This window comes from Papaver somniferum, unplaced genomic scaffold, assembly GCF_003573695.1.
Source record: "Papaver somniferum cultivar HN1 unplaced genomic scaffold, ASM357369v1 unplaced-scaffold_48, whole genome shotgun sequence".
Classification (NCBI taxonomy): domain Eukaryota; kingdom Viridiplantae; phylum Streptophyta; class Magnoliopsida; order Ranunculales; family Papaveraceae; genus Papaver; species Papaver somniferum.
In genome coordinates, this window is record NW_020647415.1 from 96,361 (window position 1) to 120,217 (window position 23,857).

Here is a 23,857-nt window from a genome sequence, read left to right on the forward strand (position 1 = left end):
TTTCACTGAGCTTTTGCAAGGTGAGCTTGAACTGAATTCTGCATTTTGTTAGCTTTTGCAAGATCTACCTAGTGGTTGGGTATAGAATTGTTTAAATCGTCTTGTTAGAGTTAACTCTTTATACATGACGGGAACAGATGGTGAGGGTACGAACCCTCCAATTAAAAGTTTGAGAGACTATATGTACCCAACTAGAGTCTCTTAACTTTCTTGTATTGTTTTGCCTACCACCGCAGCAACCTATGAGATTAGGGCAAGCACCATTCGAGCACTTCCTAAATTCTACAATTAGGAGAATGAAAATCCTTACTACCCCATTAGAGATTTTGAAGAATTTTGTGGAACAATAAAATTCAAGGACTTAGCTGATGAGTATCTTAAACTTAGGTTTTTCCCTTTTTCCTTAAAGGATAAGGAAAAATCTTGGCTAAATGCGTTAGCTCCTTCATCAATTAGTACTTGGAATGGCATGATTAATATATTCTTGCATAAATTCTTTCCAAGACATAAAACTACTGCCATTCGTCAAAAACTATATAGTTTTTCGCAACAAGAAGGAGAATCTCTTTATGATTATTTAGAGAGGTTCCATGATCTCTTGTTACAATGTCCACACCATGGGTTTGATACTCTTAGGCTCACGTTGATCCTTTACGAGGGATTAGATTACAAAACATTGACTATGGTAGAATCACTTTGTGGTGGTAATTTTCCCAATAAAAGTGCTGAAGAAGGTTATAAATTTTTGCATGAAGTAGCTGAAAAAAACCAAGAGTGGGAAGCTAGAGAAACCATAAGATCAGTAACTAGTAGCAATGGGGTTCACAGAGTTGACAATGACTTCAAGGCCAAGTTCGCTGGCTTGACACGAAGACTTGAGTCGTTAGAAAGCATGAGATTGTTTATGCAGGCTACTCAAAGATATATGGCGAACTTAGAGCATCAACTAGACCATCTTGCTAGCCAACTGAATGAGCGAGAGAAGGATCAGATCTCAAGTCAAATCCAGCCTAACTCCAAGGGTCCTTTTGAGGTAAGCACATATGGTGCTAAGCCGGCTCATCATGTGCAGGCCTACTCTACTCTAAGAAGTGGACGGATAATTGATAACCATGTTAGTGATCCTGAGGAGAACAAGCAAGTTAGGAAATCGCCTACCATTACACATGTAACTCCTTCAACACCAAAGGAAACGAATGAAACCGAGAAAGGTAAATCTGAGATTCCTTATGTTCCCCATGCTCCTTTTCCTCAAGCATTACTACCCCTGTAATTGCAGTAAATCCTACACTACACTCTTCATGTGATTTCATTATTAATCAACTCATTTTAGGTTTGTATTCTTAATTTTATTGATTAATCTTTGGATGTTCTTATAAGAAAAGATAAAGAACTCAAGAATGATCTCTTCTCTAAACTTTATCTCTCCTGTTTACTTGTTTCTTATTCAAAAAAAAGATCTCCCCCTTCTTTACACCTCGAATGACTATTTATAAGGAAATACATAGTGGATGACAGCTAATCTGTCCTTTATTTTCGGATATGGTCTGCGACATTCTCGCAACCTTACAAATATTAATTTCGCAAACTCTCTAATTTTCGCAGGACTATCATATTTTTCTCGTGATCTTAGCTGTCGTCATTTGTTTTATCATTTCTGGAATTGTTTTGAAACGCTTAAGTGTTGTGTCATTAATAATTTCGCTGAAACATTATTATTGAGAGATTCTGATCCTATACCTTGCCTCTTCTCATATCTTTTCTGCGAAGTATGAGAATGATGTGAGAAATATCGCAGCTGTTCTCCTCTTTATATTCTGCATTTATTACACGTATTCTTTCTTCCATTTATTTCTCGACACGTCTTTTGTAATATTTTTTAACCGCTTATATCTTTCCGTATTAATCGTGTTTATTTTTTCGAGGAAAAATTCCCTCTATATATATTCCTTTCCACTCTCTTCTTATTTCCTTTTATTTTCTCTACAACTTCATCGTTTTTCTGCAAATTCCATTATTGCAACTTTTCTTCTTTCTTCTTCAACCTTTTTAAGTTCTTCTTCATCTTAATATTATTTCTTCTGTAAATCTTCATAGTTCATAATTTTCTTCGAAACAATCTCCTAGCTATTATCTTCCATGGATCCATCAAGGTTAGTTTTCTTTTTTCTTCTTTATGAATTTTTCTGAAATTGATATTGTTTATTGTCTTTGCTGAAATTGATCTTGTTTATGTGATTCCCATACTCTTGTTATTTCAGCAAAAGTGGTTCCAACACTAGATTTACAGTTCAGAATCCTAACATTCCCAAATCGCAGCTAAAGTTGTTGCACATAAAAGAAAATCTGCGAATGAGAAGGTAGTAAGAAACGTTATCCTTTTCTAATAACAATATTGTTGCCTCTGTTTCTGATCTAGATTTTAATTTGCAGGGTGATAAAGATGTCAATAAACCTCTCAAGAAATCTCGCCACCTTAAAACTGTTCCAACCTCTGTTCCCTTTCATTTACTCATCTCTTCTAAATCTCCTGCGACATCTTCGTAGGATAAACCTTTATCTCTAATTCGTGAAAAATCTGCCTCAGACTTCATTACTTCATCTGACCTTTTGATGACTAAAACTTTCCCTATTGATCCTTCTGTGAATGAAATTTCTTCTCTTCCCATTGAGAATATTTTTCAACCTTCTATCTCTACCAGTTCGCTACCTCAGTCTCTTCCTCTTTCGAAAGAAACTGTGGAAGGGATAGATACTGCCTTCAAAGTCTTATCTGAGGTTCTGGATGATGTCAAGAAGTCTTCTACTGATCCTATCAAGTCTAATGTTTGCGAAATTCTGAGCAAGCATTTGGGTTCTGATAGAGCTGCTTCGCAGACAACTTTGGAAAAAGAATGTAATGCTCTTCGTCTCGAAAATCAGAAGCTTCAGAATGTTTTACTGGATCGTGACAATCTTCACAAGAAGAATGATGCATTGAGAGGTATAATTTTCTTATTTGTGTCTTGAATTTGCCTTTTTAATGGTTTTATCCTTCCCATACTTAATTATCCTTGAAATCCCTCTTTCGTATGTTAAGCTTTAAACCAGAAACGAATAATGGAGAGATACCGATTTGAATCTGCTGTTGAAGAAGCCCGTGTTGATAAAGAAATTTTGATGGATCAATATAACCAATTATATAACCTCTATTCAGATTCTCTTGATCATATAAATAATCTTACCAATTAAAATACCCAATTAATTCAAAGACAAGATTTATTAAGTAATGAAGTATCTCGTCTTTCTTATTCTTTAAATAAAGCTAATTTAGGGATGAAAACTTTATCAGATGAAAATAAAACCTTATCCCAAGAGAAGATAACTTATTTAAATAAGATGGTGATATCCTCGCAACAGCTTAGTGTTCTTCAAAAAGTATGTGATGACCAAGAGCAATCTCTTCGCTCTTTGAGAAATGAACTTAAAGAAGTAACAGATCCATCCATCGCTGAAAGAGATACACTTATTCAAGGTAGAATAGCTTTAAGTGTAAAGGAAAATCATCTTAAAGAATAATATTCCAAATTAGAAGAATCTTATTCTTCTCTTGCGAAGAAAAATGCCTTTCTTATTTCTAAAGAGAAAAATCTCCAGTCTCGACTTAAAGGTTTAGTTGGAGATAAATTTGATGACGCAATGGATCGTTGGGAGAATAGTTGTTTGTCTTTGATTCAACACCTTATTTCGCAAAAGGAAGGTAGTCATAATAGTTTGACTGCCTTAATTATCTTTTCTTTGTTATATCTCTCTGAACTCTTTATATTAATGAAATTTCGTATTCTATCTTTCGCAGCATCTGAGAAGAATTTTCATTCTTCTATTTCTGTTTTGGAGGCTAAATATTCCAAAATTCGCAAAGAAAATGCATTGCATGTCTCTATTCTTACTGGTTCTCGCGACCGAGCGGAAAGAAGACTTGATTATCTTGCTTATCTTAAGGATATTCAAGATAGGAATCATCAGAGAGCACTTCTTCGCCAAGTTCATCTCCGGGCTGAGGTCCTTGTAAATGACATTCTATTATCCAACTCTCTTCCTCCTATATCAATTGATCCTTTAGAAGTAAATGATGATGAAGTTCCTCTTCATGCTGATAGTGATTATGATTACGAAAGCGGTGCAGAGGATAATTTCTTGGAAGATGAAGAAGAGGTTCCTTCTAAAGAAGTATCTGGTGGTGTTAATCAGAATGAGAAAGAAATTTCTCCTGAAGAAGTAATTGTTGGCGATAATCAAGATGCTAGTCATGGCGAAGATCAAAACCGAAATGAAGGAGAGGCTTGCGAGAATATTGGCGAAGAATTTCGATCATCTCCTGCTACTGAAATTAACACTGAAGCTTGAGCTTCTTATCTAGCTTTATTTTCTTGAACTGTCTTATTCTTATCACTTTTGAGAGTTACATTTTTCAATCAACTTTGGAGTCAACTTTTCCTTTTAATATTTTGTTGATAAGAAAGATAACGCTTCTTGTGTATTGATTCTCATACTTGCCTCTCATTATCTTTCTTGCAAAAAAAAAAAATCTGTTACGAATACTTATAATTAATTTGTTTTATCATATGGTCTTATTTTTCCTTCCTAATTAAAGGTCTTATTATGCCATCTCTTGTCATTGCGACAAAATCGCAGGACGTCCTTGCACTTTCATACAAAAACCCATTGATCTTGTCTTAACTTTTTCTTTTGTATTATGGCCTCTTCAGGAATATTGCGACAATATGACAGGACTAAATATTCTTGCGAAAATAAAGCCCCATGACATTGGCGTCTTACGACGAAATCGCAGGACGTCTTCGCACTTTCATGCGAAAACCCATTGATCTCGTCTTATCCTTTTCTTTGTATTATTTCCTCTTCAGGATTGTTTCACAAATATGACAAGCCTTAATATCCTTGAGAATAAAAAGCCTCATGACATTTGCATCTTAAGACACTTATCAACTCCCTAATGGAGGGTGTCGCCCTTATCTCCCCCCTGGTTTCCCCTTCAAGGAGGCGTACTTCTATCATACAAGGTTAGATCCTCCCATACAGTCTTAACAACAACCAGTTGTTTTCGCATCCTCTTATCCATTTTACCTATAAGGCTTATGGTTGCGAGACTGCACCCTAAGTGGGGTTTTCTTCAGGACGAGTGCAGTATAATCCAAGACTTGTCAAGAATGGCAAGGTACACTTCAAACGTCCCTGGCACTCTTGACTCAACCGTGTACCTCGGCGCCTTGATCAGATCTGCACTCCTTGGGAGAGTCCTTATTACCTTAGTCACCCAACCCAAGTCATATGCTTAAGCTGAGAATCCAAGGTGCCTCTCCCGGATGGGCTTTATTGACCCCAAATATCCATGACTCAGGTTCCGGTGGCGGTGTAGCCTTTCCCTGAGCCATGCAACAGGTACCCCCTAATATGACGTACTTTAGGTCTTACATTTGGCTCTTGCGAAATTTTATTCGCGAACTAAGGTGTACGCCATAAAGGTTCTCCCCTTTCTTTTATGTCATTGTTCTGTAATTATCTCTGCAAAAATTTCGCACATCATGATCTTGTTTTTATATGAGTAATCTTGCAATTATTCTTTAAAAATCCATAACTTCTCAAAGCTTCTTACGGATAATATTTTTTTTAAATACAACCTGTTTCATGGTCTGTCTAACCTATGACCAACATCTCTTCCTTCTGGATCCATTAATATATAAGCTCATGTTCCAACTATCTCCTTAATGATGTAAGGTCCATCCCATTTTTTCGCTAATTTTCCACCATTTTCTCGCTGATATATAGGTGTTTCTCGCAGAACTAAATCTCCTGGTTGAAATTCGCGTATTTTGACACGTTTATTATACTCTCGGGCTAGTCTTCGCTGATAATTCTCCATATGTTGTAAATATTTTTCTCTTGTTTCTTCTAACTCATCAAGTTTATTTAAAATCAAGCCCGCACTAAGATTTTTCTCCCAAGCTTCTGTTTTTGTTGTCGGAATAACAACTTCTGTTGGTAACACCGCTTCAACTCCGTATGTTAAACAAAAAGGTGACATTCCAGTAGCTTCTCTTCTAGTTGTATTATAAACCATACTGCATTATGTACTTGTTCGCACCATGCTCTGTGATGTCCTTCCAATTTCTTCTTTAATATATCTGCAATTGTTTTGTTTGTTGCTTCTACTTGCCCATTAGCTTGTGGATACAAAGGAGTAGATTTTCTACATTTTATCTTGAATGCATTAAGTAGCATTTCTATATTCTGTCCTTCAAATTTTTTCCCATTATCAGATACCAACTGTGCAGGAATTCCGAATCTGCAAATGATATTTTCGAATATGAATGTAAAGATATCTTTGTCGCGAATATGCTGTACTGCCTTCACTTCTGTCCATTTTGTGAAATAATCTGTTGCGATTATTAAGTATCTTCTTTGTACAGATCCTGGTAAAAATGGCCCTACAATATCTAAGCCCCACTTTCAAAAAGGCCATATACTAGTTGAAGATGACAATGGAGCTCCAGGTGCATGTATTTTCTTTCCATGCTGCTGACAATATTCGCAACATCTTGATATTTGTTTTGCATCTTCATGCATGTATGGCCAGTAATAACCTTGTGTTTTTTCTCCATGTGCCAAAGATCTTCCTCCACTATAATTGCCAGCATCCCCACTATGTAACATTTTTAGCACCTTTTCTCCTTCCTCTCGTGTCAAACATCTGAGTGATGGTCCATTAAAGTACTTTCGGTATAACAACCCATCTCTTAATTCATACTTGGTTGCGCGGCTTTTTAACTCGTGTGTTTCCAATCTATTTCTTGGTGTTTCTCCTTTCGCCAAATATGCATGAAGTTCCATTCTCCAGTCTGCGATATTGTTCATTTGTTCTTCTTTTTCATTGTTTATTATCATCACATCCACATATTCTTCTTCTTTATTGATTGATGGTGACAAAAGTGTTTGTATTTTTATGCATCTCGCATTTGGATCCATCATCATGCTTGAGATAAAAGAAAAAGCGTATGTGAGTCTGTTATCCTTTCTTGAAATGTGCCTCCATCTTATTTTTGGGATCTTCGCTGACAATTCTTCAACCAGCTTCTTGTATTTCTTCAAGGATGGTTCATTTGTAGTATACTCTCCCTTTATTTGGCGAATAACTAGCTGCGAATCACTAGTGATCCTGGCATTTTCTAGTTTCATTTCTATTGCGAATCTTAAAGCATGTACCACAACTTCATATTCTGTTTCATTATTAGTGGATGTAAATTCCAATCTGAATGAAAAAGCCATTTTTATTCCTTCTAGCGAAATTAAAACAATTCCTACTCCATTTGATGATCCATCTACCAATATCCCTTTTCTATTTGGTTCTGTTAACAAATCTTTTGGATCTCCATGTTCTTCTTCTACCTCCATCATTTCTTCTACTGCTTCATCTTCTTCTAAAGTAAATTCTGCCAAAAAATCTGCAACAACTTGTGATTTTGGTGAAGACAAAATTTTATATTTAATATCAAAGTGGCCTACTTGTGAGTTCCATCTCTCCACTCTTCCTGATCTTTTAGAATTCTTCATCACTGATTCAATTGGTACCTTTGTTAATACCTTTATCTTGTGTGCTTGAAAGTATATGCGGAGTTTAAATGATGCATAAACTAATGCTAAAATTAACTTTTCAATCTTTGAGTAATTCTTCTCGGCACTATTAAAAGTTTTGCTAATGTAATAAATGGGTTTCTCCACTCCTGCGTCTACTCGTAATAACACAGCACTTAATGCATGCGACGTCGTCGCAAGATAAATCAATAGTTCTTCTCCTGATTCTGCTTTTTTTTAAATAGTTGTATTCATAAGATGTTCTTTGATTCCTTGAAAATCTTTTTCACATTCATCGGTCCATTTAAATTTCGCACCCTTCTTGAGTATATCGATAAAATATTTGCATTTGTCTGATGATCGCGAAATAAATCTTCCCAGCGAAGCTAGAAGCCCATTCAACTTTTGTACATCTTTTATTGTTGGTGGTGTTGGCATGTCACGAACTGCTTACACTTTTTCCGGATCAACCTGTATTCCTTCCTTTGATACAATGTAGCCTAAAAATTTTCCCGAAGCAACTCCAATAGTACACTTCTCAGGATTCAATTTAATGTTATATTTAGGGCTGTCAACGGGGTCCGGGTCCTCCCGGGTAGTACATGGCCCAGAACCGGACCCGACATATTAGCGTCGGTTTCGGGTCCTAACGGTTCCGGGTCCGGTTCCATAATGTGTTGGCCCAGAACCGGACCCGGTAAATGTCACGGGTAATCACCGGGTCCGGGTACCCATCGGGTAAAAAAACATACCTATATGACTTCCCAATTTTATGGCTCCTGAGTACTGAAAAAGGATTATTCAACACCTGAAAAGTGACCATCTTTAACATACATACAAAAGTAGAGTAAACTTGAGCTTAGAATCCTTAGATTAGGAAAATCAAAGTTACTTTCCTAGCTATAAGTAAGAATCTGCCATTATATATGATAAATATTAAATACAAAAGTTGGCAGACATGTTTTTAGCCGATAACTGCTCCATCAGTAGATTCAGTACCTGCCCTAATGGCTAATATAGTCTGTCGTATTATAACCACAAAAGTTGATAGACATATCATTCTATAAAGTGTAGAAGCCCCAAAAGATAAATGCGTTTTTCCTTCACAAGTACATATACAAAAAAGAAGGATGTAGTTCGCGCACTTCGCATGTTCTTTGGCTATGCCTATATAATATATACATACCAAAAAGAAGTTCCAACCATTTCACTAAAGATTTCACCATCATATTTCCAATTGTTCCTGCAAGAGAAACAAAAACAGTTGATCATATTCCCAATTGACCAAAAAGAAGTAACCATATCACAATCAAAGACCTTGCCTATGATGAAGCAAGAGTTGCTTCCGTGATTGCACTCACCAAATATACAACTATCTAGGGCCAGGACCACAAGCAAAAATTAAAATTCCCAAATATACAACTAGCTAGGACAAATATTGTATAGACAGACACAAGTCAAACTTTCTTACGAATGTATTTCCTTATACTGTACTACTACTAATCACATTTCGACAAAGTTCAAGGAAATACAAATTTTTGCATTCCAAGGTTAGCTGGTTATTTTACCTTAAATTGATAGTCAGTCAGTTAGACAATGTGCGATGTTGCATCATCATCGTCTGACTCGAGCTCCTCCATTGCCTCCAAAAGAGTCTGAAGTGAAGTACTACCTAACCCAAATCCCTCATCTAACACAATAAAATAGTTAGTTGACGTACAAGAACCATAGTAAATGAATCACTAACTAAAATTGATATAATAGCAAACATGAATTGAATATGTTACTTACTCTTCAGCGCACTTCTTATCCAATCTTGTGTGCATATCAGAGCTTCAATTGTTTCTGGAAGCATTGAAGAACGAAATTTATCTACAACTCTACCACTGGTGCTGAAAAAAGATTCAGAAGCCACCGATGATGCAAGAATTGCTAATATATCACGAGCTATCACTGCTACAATTGGATACATTGGTCCATGAAATTTCCACCACCCCAAAACATCAAAACTAGAATCATTCAGATCAATACCACTTCCTTTTCTAATAGGGTGAACATCAGCTGATAGGTATTGCTCTAGATCTGTGCGAACAACGTCATGTTGTGAACTTTCTTCCAGAAATGCCGTCAAACCTTTCCTTCTAGAAGTAAAAGAACTTTGAGAAGATGAAGTACTACCACTACTTCCAACTGAATCTTCCATGTTCACTTGATTTGTCGAAATGTTTGCTGAGTATACATGAGATGAAGAAGCATAATGTGTTGCATATTCATTATACAATCTTTCAAGACTTCAATAACTTCTAACTTATTCTCCTCGCTGTTACCAGGATATATTAATGGGAAATAGTAATCCAATAATTTCATTTTAAACCGAGGATCTAAAATGGAAGCTATTGCAAATGTTTTACTAGTAAGTTGCCAATATCTTTCAAACTTTTTCATCATATTCACTGCCATTTTTGAGATTAATACATCATCGGAATCACACCACTCACGAAGTTCTAAATACAAAGAACAAGCAGTATCAAAATAACGATTAACTGTCACGTATGACGTACCTGAAAAGAGAATGGTGACTTCATAAAAGACCTTCAAGCAAATTGAAAGACTACTTGCATTCTTCCAGTCTTCACTCGTTGGAGAAACATTAAGAAAATCAGGTTCAATCTTCCCGAACCGGTTAAATGCTTCCCGAAATAGAAGTGCTGTTTCAAGCATCAGATAGGTAGAATTCCACCTTGTATCAACGTCTTGAATCAACTTTTTATCAGGAGCATTGACTTGCAAGCAAACTTCTTTAAATTTTTGTTGTCTTTGTGGTGAACCTCTAATAAATTTCACTGAATTTATAATTTTCTGTATTTCTTCTTTAATTTGCAGCATCCCATGATCAACAATAATGGCAACTACATGAGCAGAACATAGAACATGGAATAATTCCCCATCCAAAAGTAATCCATTATCTGGTTTTAGTTGAGCAAGAAGTTCACTTACCACGACTTTGTTAGTTGAAGCATTATCCAGCGTAATTGAAGCTATCTTCCTATCTATATTCCACTTGTACAACTGCTCCATCAATACCTTTGCAATGTTAACTCCAGTGTGTTGCACATCCACAGCGTTAAAAGATAAAATTCTCTTCTGAATCTTCCATTCTTCATCAACATAGTGAGATGTCAAAGCCATACAACCTCTATTCTGAGTGGTACAAGTCCACATATCAGTAGTAAGGCTTATGCGACTCTGTACCTTACTAAAAATCTCGTACAAATGCTTCTTTTCCATTTGATAAATCTTTATGCAGTCTGACTTCGTAGTGTTCCGCTTCACAAGTTTAATATTGGGTTGTAATGAAGTCAGCACCCTTCTAAAACCAATGTACTCTGCAAATGAGAAAGGGAGTTCATGCAAGATAATCATTCTTGCAATACAATCACGAGTTACTTCTTGGTTAAACTTAAAGTTGTAAGCACCTACTGACCCATCTTGTGTTTCACTAGGTTTCAAGAACATTTGGTTAATTTGCTGTTGTGCTCCTTTGTACGCCATACAACTATTTAGATGTTTCCTCAAACTGCTTGTCCCATTTTTGCTCTCCGCACCAATATTCCTCTTGCAGTGCTTGCATTCTCCGTGTGTTTTCCCTTTTATCAATACCTCTTGAAATTCAGCCCAATACTTTGAGGTTCTTTTGCGTTTACGTGTAGGTGACGGAACCACATCTGTTGTTGCCGCTTCTATATGATCAGAATCAGAATTACCAGAATCACTTGACTCACTGGCTACAGTTTCTACTTCTTTCGGCTCTGCTGAGTTTACAACTTTACTCTTCTTTGCAGCCTTCGAAACGGCAGCTTTAGGAGGCGGCATACACGGGGATTTCGAAACGGTAACTTTAGTCTTCTTTACAGGAACACAATGATCACCAACACTACTTCCTGTTTGACTTTTCATGTTGCCTCTGCAGTGAAAACCCAACAAACATCTGTATCAGCCTATCAGGTGTCATAAAGTATAAACGATAATAAATTTAACAAGCATATACTGTAAATTTGCCTTGACTTTTCGTGTTGCCTCTGCAAGCTACTGAAAACACCCAACCTTCGAGCTATCATTGATTTCTCACAAAAACAACAATAGAGTTCACATATCATTGAGAATCTGAAATTACAGGGATACCCATTCAAGCATAATAAGTTTGCCTTGTCTGTGCAAGAGAAATCATCAAGAACAAGGAAAAAAATCATAATAAATTAATTTTCAGAATCATAAAAAATTGCCCATTCACCAGTAATTCAAAATCACTAAAGTAACACCCAATACTGAAAATTAAAAAATTCTTTCCTCTTGAGTAAGAAGAAACAAAATGGGTAAGTTCAAAACATCCATTCACCATTCACAGATTCAATAATAACATAAACAAACAAATTAAAACCTAAAATATCCAATTTCATAGACAAAATGTTACCATAATCATCATCATAATACACTAGTACAAACCTTCACATAGGCCACGTTTTTTGGCTTACAACCCAGCCACGTTTCGGGTTATTTTTGTGGCTACTGGTCATCAGTATAACTATAGCCACATTTTGTGTTACCATGTATCCATAGTTCACCATTTGGTCATGGGTTTAATCCTAAACCCATCAACTGTAGCCATAGGGTATCATTTGGTCATAGTTTTCAGTCTAATCCCATCACATGTAGCCATAAATGCCTATATGGCCACATTAAATAATTATGTATGTGTCGAAAGTGTAGGATGGCAATAGCCACACCTATTAATCCGTGGCGGAAAGAGGATTTATTTAGCCACATTGGTTTGTTTATGTGTCCATAATATATGGTTTATTAGACACGCATATACTAACGAATTGACACATTTTATCAAACATGATAAAAGATTGACATATGGTTACACCTTTTTTTTTTTTTTTGAGGATTATGATATGGCTATACGAAAAACAAATTGTGACCATAGCGTTGGATCCATTAGACATATGAGATTTAGTTTTAACTTTTAAAGTACTAGCTAGCCATGGTTGTTATTGAGTCTTTTCTTGGGATAATGTTTATGCTTGTTCACTGCAATACATAAATCTCAAGATCTGGTATATAGAAGGACATATTACAAGTGATTGTGGCATCCAAGGGAGTTACAATACAGCGGGTGCAGCCGGGTGTTTTGGGAATTACAAGTGACTGAGCTTCATATTTATTTATTTCGATGATGTATCATGCTAGGTTTGAAATCAGAACCCTCCCAGAGCTTCTTGGTTCATAGTTTTTATGCTTGTATACCATATTTGAAGTTCGAATCGACACTGAGCTTCATATTTATCGATTTCGATAATGTATCATGCCAAGTTTGAAGTCAAAACCCTCTCAGAGCTTCTTGGTTCATAGTGTGTATGTCGTTATACCATATATGAAGTTCGAATCAACATTGAGCTTCATATTTATTTATTTCGATGATGTATCATGTTAAGTTTGAAGTCAGAACCCTCCCGGAGCTTCTTGGTTCATAGTTTGTATATCGTTATACCATATTTGAAGTTCAAATCGACTCTGAGATTCATATTTACCGATTTCGATGATGTATCCTGCTAAGTTTGAAGTCAGAACCCTCCTGGAGCTTCTTGGTTCATAGTTTGTGTGTCGTTATATCGAATTTGAAGTTCGAATCGACACTGAGCTTCATATTTATTGATTTCGATGATGTATCATGCTAAGTTTGAAGTCAAAACCCTCCCAAAGCTTCTTGGTTCATAGTTTGTATGCCGGTATACCATATTTGAAATTTGAATCGACACTGAGCTTCATATTTTTCAATTTCGATGATGTATCATGTTAACTTTGAAGTCAGAACCCTCCCGGAGCTTTTTGGTTCATAGTTTGTATGTCGTTATACCATATTTGAAGTTCAAATCGGCACTGAGCTTCATATTTACCGATTTCGATGATGTATCCTGCTAAGTTTGAAGTCAAAACCCTCCCGGAGCTTCTTAGTTCATAGTTTGTTATGCCGTTATACCATATTTGGAGTTCGAATCGACACTAAGCTTCATATTTATCGATTTCGATGGTGTATCATGCTATGTTTGAAGTCAGAACCCTCTCGGAGGTTCTTGGTTCATAGTTTGTATGCCGTTAAACCATATTTAAAGTTCGAATCGACACTGAGCTTCATATATATTGATTTGGATGATGTATCCTTCTAAGTTTGAAGTCAGAACCCACCCAAAGCTTCTTGGTTTATATTTTATACATCATTATACCAAATTTGAAGTTCATGACCTGTATGACTAGTCAAAATTTCCTCAAGACCTATGTGACTAGTCGAAATTCAAATCGGAAGCATAAAGAAAAAGCACAAAAGCACAAAGAGAAAGCACAAAGAAAACACACTTTCTTATTTTTTCTGCTTCCTTCCCATATATGTTTGGAATTTTTTTTTATAATTGAAGGTCGATAATAATATCTTAAATTTATTGATATATTTTTTGGATTTTTTTCATATGGAAAATTGATAATAAAATCGAATGCACGAGTTTGAACTAGCACAAAGAGAAACACACAAGCTTCTCAATCCGTATGAGCATCCTAAAATGAATCTATACCGTCCCTTAATTTCTGCAATCCGTATGAACATCCTAAAAAGAATCTACACCATCCAAATTCTTTCACATAATTTTTTTTGTTTTTTGTTTCACATTTCCCTTCGCTCATTTTCCATCTCTTATCTTCCTCTCTAACACAGAAAACCCTATGATCAAACCTTGACCCAAACTTATCACCGTCCAAAACCTTTTAGACAAAATTAAAGCTTCATGTCTCTCTCTTCCCCCCCTCTTAACACACAAAAGAAACCCTAACTCTCAAATGTTCCTCCGGCTTCATTCGTTCACTGATTCATTCTCTGACTACCACCTCTGAATCCCCTTCTTTCTCACTCTCTCTGTAAAAAAATTTTCTGAAGTAGTAAATGGATCTTTCACAAGACCTAAAAATTTGGATTCCACATAAGACCTAAAATTCAGAGAGATTTATTTCTCTCATCATTATTTATGTTTAATTTTCTTCATCTGAAACTAATGGCGGCTTCATTACCGATTTGGGAAACCGGTGAGGAGATGCAGAAATTCAGAGATGAAATTGGTGGCTATGAAACAGGCTGTTGCTGCTGATGGAAGAATCAAGAAGCGGGGTTTGTTTGAATTCTTATTACATGAGATTTTGTGTCATTGATTTGAATTTGGTCGCTGTTGAAGACATTGATGTTTGGGGATTCCTTTTGATTCCTAGGGTTTTTTTGTTCCTCTCTCTGTTGTAATCACTCAATATCTTTTGCTGCATATATCCCTAATTGACATCAGCCTTGTCTGGTAACATTGAGTCAGTCCCTGATGTCACATTCATTATATCTACATGTTGTGTTTCTGGTCACTCTTGTTTTTTCCTTTTTTATATTATTGTAAATTCACATAAGATATTTCTTAAGAATAATCATTAGTAAAGCTCGGAGGGTTCATTACTTGAATTTAACAGTCGTTTCTTGGATTCAAAATTCGGATAGAGTTTTGAGGCCAGATTTTGTTAGTTGTCTTAATAGATTATTGTATGTTATATTATGGTTGTGCCAACCTAGAGGATTCCCTGTCAACTGCTGAAATCTATGCCTGAATAGCTTAGAACCTAAACTACTGCCTTTCTGCCCATTGTTCCATGAAGTTTATTTTGAACAATGAAAATAGTTAAATATATGCAGAAACATGGAGATTAGATGCCTCTATGCAGATCACTAGTCGAACCCCTTTTTACCATGTTGTTGCATTATTTTCTCTAGTTACATTTGGTATAAGACGCTTCTAAATGAAGACTAGACTGGGCATTTCGTGAGTCAATTTTACAACTTGCTTTTTGCTGGACTTCTTCACACCTCCCATACAGTGGAAGGTTGATTTGGCTGTACTTTGAATAGTGTCTACCCTATTTTAGTATGTGTAAGCAGTTTCTTAAGAAGCTCATAATTTGTCCTTTTTTTTATCACTCACCAATTTTTCTCTTTTGGCATCTACGGCAGTGAGTTAGCCTTCCATTCTCTGGTCAAGTAATTCAAGCCAAAGCCTTCAATGGAGACAAAGAGGGTCTCGAGGAAGGTGGGGATGAGAACAATGGTATTATCTGCGTAACCTGCGGTCAGAACTTTCCCATGGGATGAGTTTTTCTATTGCCAAGAAATCTGTTGATTAGACGGAGAAGTGGGAATATAGGGATGAACTTGTAAGTCTACAGCTTGTACCAACAAGAGAGTGTACCCTTGGGACAGCCTGCCGGTTTGTTTTTCTCTTAATAGGGCTCAACTTATATCTCCTTCAGTATTTTATAATTCTTAGTAAGGATGAAATCTTGCTTGTGTCTCCCTCGCTACATAATGTCCAGATTCTTTTTATATGTATGTCCTGTTTCAATGTTTGACAGCTTGACTAGTACATACCAGATAATTTGGAGCATCGCACTGCCTTATTTCCAGGGTTACCATGACTAATAGATTTGTGATGTCCATTTATATATTTCTAGTACATGCTAAAGGATTTGGAGCCTAGCACTGCCTTATCTCCAGGGTTGACCTGACTAGCAGATTTATAGTGTCCAATTATTCGATATGATGTCACAAAATTAGACCAGTCTTATGGTGAACATTAAGTCAATGTTCGATATTTATTGTATTTTCTGATCATGCTTTTTTTTGTGAGGTCGACCGTATTCTGTAAACGCTAGAGAGATGATGTTGACATGGCTTAAAGGGTTGTGGATCACCATGTAAGGTTGTTCATCGAAGTTTCACTTCCTTAAAAAAAATCAAAGCTTCACAGATGATTTCAAGTAAAACTCATCAAGGTCTGTCGTTTCTGCTCACACTAACACTGCTAGAAATCCCGTAGGAAGAAAGATGACTATTCTAGGTCTGTAAGGAGGTGGTGTACTATCAGAACATTGTTTCTGACTTGTTACTCCTAGTGGAGTTGATTTTGTTCAATCGCTTGCAACATATATTTTCTTGGAAATATGTTCTGAATAGAGTGTCACCATATTAAACTCACATATATGATGTTGCTGGTGCTCAAGAATGCGATCATGGAAGTTCATTTCACTAAGTATAAAAGGTATAACTTAATTCAACTTTGCTTGTGTGTATCTGAAAAATGAGATAAATTGCTGTTAGAGCTCTTGCCTGTTTGTGATCCCAATGAGAATGTCTTTCTGTTGATGCTGCTTTTTTTTATTTTATATTTAGTATCGCATTTTCTGGGCTTACGAAACTGGGTGTTAGGGTAACGTCTTCAACTATTATTCAGTGTTCACCATGTATAAATGTCCTACATATTATGTATGTTACTGTATTTTGTGTTCAGTTGAACACATACTTCGGCCATTACATCTTTGTCTAAATCTCTGAGCCACTTGTCATATTTTGACTTGTATGCGCGATTCACAAAAGTTATCATTATGCTTATGACCTCGGGTGCTGATTTTTATTTTCTTTTTCATTTCATATTAGGAATCTGACTATGTTCCTGAACCTGTTGAATTGTTACCAAGAGAATTTATTGAGGTTGCCACACCTGGGAAAGGTCTGCGTGCTGTTCATGTTTTTGAATAGTCTTGCTTCTTGGGTTAGATGTGTTGTTATCTGGAACTGGTGTCTGAAAATTTATTCTTTAATGGCAGTGCAAGAGGCCGAGATGGATAGAGCAAAGGAGGCAACCTGATCTGAGTCCTGACGAATCTGGAGTCAAGAGTAAGAATTCTTTTCCTCGTTCTTAATTGGTATAAGAAGTGCAAACTCACAATACTTATGTAATAGTTTGACCTTGAGGATTAACTAAAACAATAGTTTGACCTTGAGAATTAACTAAAACACGTCCTCCTCTATATAAAAAAATAAGCCTGCTATTCTATATTCACATACATCATCTTGTAAATTGTAATATCTCTCCAGACGATTGCATCAGAGGATTCAGGGTGTCGAATATCCAGGTAAGGTGAGAGGTACTTGATAATTTTAGGGAATTATTACTTTTTGTAAATTTTTTACTTAGGTGGTTTACCAGAATCTAAAATCTACTTTTTTGTAATGGCAACAGGAAAAACATAACACATGCCCAGTTTGTAGACATGAACTTCCTACAGATAATAAAGAGAGTGAGAAAGAGGCTGAAAAAGCGTAAAGGTATGCCGCAAATTATGTATGTTGAGACTCAATTAACTTTAGATAATAAACAAACTTGGGTCTTTGTATAGCAGTTTACCGAATTTTTAAAAGCAATTGTAATAGATGTAGCAGAACCAATAATGGTGTTACTATCAGAGTTTACTCTTGTTTATATAAAATCTTAAGATTCGATAACCGGTTCAATTCTAATTGTAGTCTTGATTAATTTTTTATGGATGGTTATTTAGGTGAATTTTGCTACAAATGATAAAGAGGGGGCCAATATGTCCCTGAAGATAAATTAAGCGATAAAAATTGCAATTTTTTCGAGTGACTAAAAGCTAATATTTTCCACGTTAAATACGTTTTGTGTCATTTTATAAAGGTTATCGCCATGGTTTGTGGTATTCTATGTGTCCAAAAGGTGAAAAATAGCTACATTGAAAACACTTGATGTGTCCAAAAGGTGAACAATAGCTACATTGAAAACACTTGATGTGTCCAAAAGGTGAACAATAGCTACATTCAAAACACTTGATGTGTCTTTCGAAAAAATTTAGCCACGGTGGTACAAATGTTTAGTAGCCATAATTTATTAATTGGCCGTGTAAAATGTTTATCACGTGTCCAAAAATATAGATGCCATGGTACCATAGATTAAGCGTGACTACAAATCATGTATTAGCCATGTTAAATTATTTTCCGTGTGTCCAAATGATAGAGATGGCCATGGATGAGAAAAATTAGTGTGACTGCAACTCATGAATTGGCCATGATAAAATGAATTTTGCGTGTCCAATTGATGACAAAGGCCACGGCTATAATAAAATTCACGTGACTTTAAGGTAAACTTTAGCCACATATAATTAAATTGTGTGTCTATAAGGATCCTATGGCCATGGTGATAGTGAAAATGCTTAACTACAAAAAAAATATTGAGTACCATATAGACACGGTTTTAGAGTTATGGCCATGGTAAATCATATTTTATAGCCACTCAAAGTTTATGTAGCCATAGGGATACCTTTTTGTCTCGGCACCTGATGCCACATTTTTGGAGTGAAAAAAATCCATGACCAAAAGCTTATGGACACGGTGCTTAAGTGTGGCCAATGTGAAGATTTGTACTAGTGATAATCCATGTTTTCAAAATCCCCAAATTCATGAAACCCTAAAACGAAAACATAACTCATAACAAAGAAACCCTAAAAACAAGATAATAATAACCTGAAGAGAGGATCGATGAACCACCAATCAATCAATCAACGTTCTGCATAACATCATCAGTAGTAAACTTGGTACCCTTATCTTTATCAGCAGCAGCTCTACCTTTGGACTTACGATCCAAGAGCGACTTCCTATCCTTATCAAGTCTGAGCTTAGTAATAACACACTTTGAATCTTTGATGGATTAACGCCAACATTAACAGTAGATCGGATTCATCGTAATGGGTGGTGAGCTTAATAACTACTTCTGCTTCTGCAGGCAGAGGCAGGAGAAGAAAGTAGATCGGAATGGGTGAGCTTCTCATCCTTTCCTTTATATATGACCTAATTTTCGCTGGTGATTTTACACAATTAGCCTTTATGAAATACCCGAATACCCGCGGGTACCCGACGGGTAGGATCCGGATAGACCCGTTCATAAACGGGTATATATGGGTAATTACCCGCCGGGTCCAAAGTGGTTAATGAGTCCAATTTAAGGACCCGGAACCGGACCCGAATCCATCGGTTCCGTATCCGGACCCGGGTAATGGGTACCTATTGACAGCCCTAGTTATATTGCCGCATTTGTTCAAAAATCTCTCTCAGGTCTTGTACATGGTCTTTAGCTTCTTTACTCTTTACTAACATGTCGTCCACGTATACTTCTAATGTTTTGTGTATCCATTTTGCGAACACCTTATCTACCATTCTTTGATATGTCGCTCCCGCGTTTCGCAAACCAAATGGCATTTTCGTGTAATAATATAAACCTCTAGGGGCAAAGAAAGCAGTATGTTCTTGATCTTCTTCAGCGAGAGGGATTTGGTTATACCCATTGTACCCATCTAAAGATGATACCCTATCATTTCCCGTTGCGGATTCCACCATTTGAGGAATATCTGGTAACGGAAAACTATCCTTGGGGCAAGCTTTGTTTAAATAAGTGAAATCTATGCAGATACTGATTCCTTTGTTTTTCTTTGGGACAATGACCATATTCGCTATCCATTCTGGGTATTTAGCTTCTCTTATAATTCCTGCCTCAAGCATTTTCTGTAGTTCTTCTTCTATTTAGGAATGTTAAGTTGTTGCAATTTTTCTTATTCTCTGTTTAAATGGTCTCACATTTTTGTTAATCTTCAATTTGTGGCATGCAATTGATGGATCTTTTCCTGGTATCTCATCCATTCTTTCTGCGAAAATATCTTTATATTCTCGCAACAAGTTAACAGTTCTTTCTTCTTCTTCTTCTATATCCATTTTGGTTCCAATTCTCAACATTAGAGGCTCCTCTATAGTCCCAACGTTTATTTCTTTTGTTGGTTCTGCGGCAGTGTAACTGGGTTTAGGTTCTCCCATTGGTGTTGGTTCTTTTATTGTTTTTATGGGTCCTTCTCCTTCTTCCGAAATTTCGCTGGGTATTCCTTTGCCTTCTTTTGCCCTTATCATATATACTCTAAATTCTTCTTCCTTCTTTGCTTCCTTTGCCAATTTTCTGCGAAATTGTTTTTTTTTTGCTTGTCCTTCATAATGTTTTACCTCAATTTGATGACATAATTTCGCATTGTCAACATCTCCTCTGATTTCACCTATTCTGTTTGGAGTGGGGAATTTAATACATTGATGCAACGTTGATACCACATCTTTTATAGCATGTATCCATGATCTTCCTAATAACATATTATATGGCGATTCCATATCCACCACGCACAATGTTACATGTGTTTCAATTTCTCCAAGTGGAATTCGTACCACTATCTCTCCTTTAGGTTTTTTTGTGGATTTTCCAAAGCCGTGAACAAAATATGTTGAACTGGACATTTCTTCATCTTTAAATCCCATTCCCCGGAATGCGTGATAAAATATTATATTAACTGAACTTCCTGTATCGATTAAAGTTCTATTCAACATCCATTCTCCTGTGGATTTTATTGTTGTTTCCTTCTCTTTTCGTGTAATAGGCACTGTGATGACCAACGGAGATGTGTGGTTCAAATTTTCTTTTGGTATTTCTTCCGCAATGAATGCAATTTTTTGCTTTTCCCAATCTTTCAAGGGTGATGTTTTTTCTACCGCCATAACTTTTTTTCCTTCAAAACTTCGTTTATGTATTCTTCCTTTGATGTTTTCATGGAATTCATTAATCATCGTTTTTGTTATCATATTACACTCCAATCTTTTGACATTTTCATTAATTCTATTCATCTTTCTTCTAACTGATTCACTGATTTGTTTAATCACTTTCTTGACTTGAATATTCTCAATCAACAATCTTCAACTTTCGATCTTCAAATCCTTGTTTCTAGCGCCATTATGTAGTTGCAGGAAATCCTACACTACACTCTTCATGTGATTTCATTATTAATCAACTCATTTTAGGTTTGTATTGTTTATTTTATTGATTAATATTTGGATGTTCTTACAAGAAAAGATAAAGAACGCAAGAATGATCTTTGCTCTAAACTTTCTCTCTCCTATTTACTTGTTTCTTATTCAAAAAAAAGATCTCCCCCTTCTTTACAACTCGAATGACTATTTATAAGGAAATACATAGTGGATGACATCTAATCTTTCCTTTACTTTCGGATATGGTCTGCGGAATTCTCGCAACCTTACAAATATTAATTTCACAAACTCTCTAATTTTCGCAGGACTATCATATCTTTCTCGTGATCTTAGCTGTCGTCATTTGTTTTATCATTTCTGGAATTGTTCTGCGACGCTTAAGTGTTGTGCCATTAATAATTTCGCTGAAACATTATCATTGCAAGATTCTGATCCTACAACCCCGTAAGAAAGGAGTTAGCTCTAATGACATCTTTGAAGTGTTTAAACAGGTTAAAGTTAACATTCCTCTCTTAGATGCCATTGAACAAATTCCTTCTTATGCCAAGTTTCTAAGAGATATGTGCACTGTGAAAAGAAAATTTAATGTACATAAGAAATCTTTACTTACTGAACAGATAAGCTCGATTATTACACAGAAAACTCCACCCAAATTCAAAGATACAGGTTGTCCTACGATTGCTTGCACTGTAGGAAAACGTAGAATTGAATATGTATTGTTATATTTAGGGGCCAGTGTGAATATCTTGCCATATTCTGTGTATGTGCAATTAGAACTTGGTAATTTGAAACCCACTAATGTTACCCTGCAATTGGCTTATAGGTCCATAAAAATTCCTAGAGGAGTGGTAGAGGATGTTCTTATACAAGTTGAAATTTTTATTTATCCCGTTGACTTTATTGCTTTGGATAGTCAGCCTGTCTCTAATCCTAGTGGGCAGATTCCCGTCATCTTAGGTAGACCTTTCTTGGCTACCTCAAATGCGTTTATCAATTGTCGGAATGAAATCATGGAGCTTACTTTTGGGAATATGAAAATGGAGATAAATGCGTTTCACCTTTCGAATTCATCTTCAGTTTCTGAAACTTGTGAATATGTATGCATGATTGATAGTGTGAAGGATTCTACTTAATGTTACAATGAGAATCTCGAAAACATATCTGAAAAGTTTGCAGATTGTAAGGAGTTCACTAAATCTGAATTATCAGATATTTGCTTATCTTATTCTGCCGATTCTGGCAATCATCTTTTTCATGAAATTGTTGCGTTGAATCTCTCTTTCCATGATCTATCTACTAGTTTTCAGAGTACTTATATGAGTGTTGAGCATATGGATACTGGTCAGTTAATTCACATAAACAAGTTGGAATTGAAATATGTTTGTTTATCTCCTTCCATCAACTCTAATGTCCTCATGCTGATGCCTCTTTTTCCTAGTGAACATAATGTGTCCAGCAATATCAGTTCGGTAGATTTACAACTGGATTTAGAGTATACGACATATGTTGAATTGTCTGAACAATGTGCACTTATATCCGTGAGTCTGATTTACTTCGTATTACCACACATGACTGGGAAGGTCCGGATTATGTTCCGAGTAGGATTGAATTCAGTTTGCTTAGCTCTCTGGGTACTAATCATTTTTGCCGCAGGTTCATATTTTCAGTTGTTCTGATTTGTTGGGTTGATCCCTAACTTTTCAAACTTTATATATATGCTTGGAAGGTTGTTGTTGTGTAACATCTTCAGTTTGTTTGATAATACTTGCTGCGCGCAAGCAGGGAAACAAATATCTTTTGCTTCATGGGAGTCAACCCATCAGATTTGTTCCCTTTACTCTATCTTTTATTTTTATTTGCCTATTGCATGTCAGGAATTTTCCACCTTGGATTTTACTTTGAATGACTCAATTTACATTGAGGACAATGTAAAGTTCGAGTGTGGGGGGGTTGGTTTTGCATAAATTTTGTAGGTATTTACTTTCTTTATAAAAAAGAAAAAAAATGCATGACATGACCAGCTGTTGAGCGGGTCTTAAAATTTTTCTTTTGCACGACATGACCAGCTGTTGAGCGGGTCATTCTGATCACCTGTCTCGCTATTTAGCAGACATGTCTACACACTATTTAGTGGTTCGTCTCGGTATTTAGCAGACGTCTCTCCATATCCAGTTGTGTAGCTGATATAGTATTTTCTTGTTTTGCTCGGGACTAGCAAAATGTAAGTGTGGGGGAATTTCATAAGCATGAGAGTGCGACACTTTTATACCCGCATTTACACTAGCTAGGTCTCGTTAGCTTGCTAATAATATTGTTTTAAGCCTTTTGCAGGAATTACAAGACATTCTTTTCACCCGGAAGATAAATGGCTTAGAAACCAAATTGACATTTGCAACTTGCCATGCCAAAGGAGTCGGATCTTAGGTAAGCTAGCAACTCATGGGCCGCACC

General features: G+C 36.1%; 1 long non-coding RNA gene and 1 other non-coding gene across 2 annotated transcripts; both read right to left on the minus strand.

The window, feature by feature from the left end:
* Positions 1-520: 520 nt before the first annotated feature.
* LOC113342875 lies at positions 521-624 on the minus strand. The gene has a single exon (XR_003356897.1). It is a non-coding gene; the product is annotated as a small nucleolar RNA R71 (small nucleolar RNA).
* Positions 625-8,836: 8,212 nt separating this feature from the next.
* LOC113342837 lies at positions 8,837-9,520 on the minus strand. The gene is made up of 3 exons (XR_003356881.1): positions 9,421-9,520; positions 9,198-9,319; positions 8,837-8,872 (listed from the first exon to the last, which is right to left on the minus strand). It is a non-coding gene; the product is annotated as an uncharacterized LOC113342837 (long non-coding RNA).
* Between the last annotated feature and the right edge of the window lie 14,337 nt (positions 9,521-23,857).